The following is a 1,461-nucleotide window of genomic DNA, read 5'->3' on the forward strand; positions in this document are numbered from 1 at the left end:
AGTGAAAAATCTAAACAAATGAAGAAAAATCAAAGGAAGAATATGGGTCTCTCACAAACCCCTGTGACTTTAGACACTGAAAAAACAGACTTCTGAATGCAAATAATGAAGAGACCCAGAAGAGTGGTCTCAAATTACAAACCCAGATATCAAGACATTAATAAAGAGAATTAGCCAGGCTCGGTGGCTTAGCCTGTAATTCTGTGCCTTTGGGAGGCTGAGGTGAGTGGATTCCCTGAGCCTGTGAGTTCAAGACCCACCTCAGCAACTTGGCGAGACCTCATCTCTATAATAAATCAAAATGAGCCAGGTGTGGTAGAGCATGCCTGTAATTCCAGCTATTCGGAAGGCTGAGGCAGAAGGATTGCCGGAGCCCTGCAGGTCGAGGCTGTGGTGGCCGGGAGTGGCCATTGCACTCCAGTCTGGGTGACAGAGTGAGGCTTCAGCTTTAAATAAATAAATAAATAGAATTGAGGAGAGACATGAGGAAAATACGAAGGATTTGATAACTGAGATAAAAATAGTAAAGAACACTGTGATTAAAATAAATACCAAACTGATAAGCATGGAAAGCAGAATTAGCCAAGCAGAAGAAATAATCTCAGAGCTTGAGTATCAAAACATAGAACTAAACCAAACTGTCAAAAGCAAAAAACTTAAAAAGAAAGAACAAAACCATCAAGAGATGAGCGATTATTTCAACAGACTGAACCTAAGAGTAATTGGACTTTCTGAGGCAGAAAGAGAGACAGAGACCACCCTGAAACAAACATTCTATGAAATTATTCAATAAAACTTCCCTCATCTCATCAGTGATGCAACAATTCAAACACAAGAGATTCAGAGAACTCCTGCAAGACAACAAATAAGAAGACCAACTCCCAGTCACATAGTAATTCGCCTAAACAAAGTAGGTATAAAAGAAAAAATCATAAAGGCAGCAAGAGAAAAATGTCAGATTACCTACCATGGAAGACCAGTTAGAATAGCAACGGATTTATCTACAGAAACACTTCAGGCTAGGAGAGCTTGGAGTCCTATTTTCAAAGTTCTAAAAAATATACAATTTCAACCAAGAATAACCCACTCAGCCAAGCTAAGCTTTATCAGTAAGGGAGAATTGAAATCTTTCCCAGATATCCAATCCCTAAGAACTTACACTGCCACCAGACCACCTCTACAAGAAACAATTAAGAAAGTATTACATACAGAAGAAAAGGAAAAAATTACAACAACGTTCTTCACAAGAGTACAGGAAAAAGATTAAAACCATACATGAACCAACCAAAAAATCAAAAGAAAGACAAAAAAAAAGAAAAGAAAAACAGGAACAACAACAACTCTATATGAACCTCATGATAGGGATGAACTCTCACATTTCAATAATTAGCCTGAATGTGAATGGACTAAATGCGCCACTGAAAAGACATAGAAAGGCAAATGGATAAAATATCACCAGCA

The 1,461-nt window shown here is 38.1% G+C and overlaps 1 protein-coding gene across 2 annotated transcripts in view; it reads right to left on the reverse strand.

The window, feature by feature from the left end:
- Positions 1-1,461, reverse strand: part of GALNT7 (polypeptide N-acetylgalactosaminyltransferase 7) — a 66,901-nt gene that overhangs the window by 27,410 nt on the left and 38,030 nt on the right. The window lies entirely within an intron of this gene.

This window comes from Carlito syrichta, unplaced genomic scaffold, assembly GCF_000164805.1.
Source record: "Carlito syrichta isolate Samal-C Ts95f unplaced genomic scaffold, Tarsius_syrichta-2.0.1 Scaffold313001, whole genome shotgun sequence".
Taxonomy (NCBI): domain Eukaryota; kingdom Metazoa; phylum Chordata; class Mammalia; order Primates; family Tarsiidae; genus Carlito; species Carlito syrichta.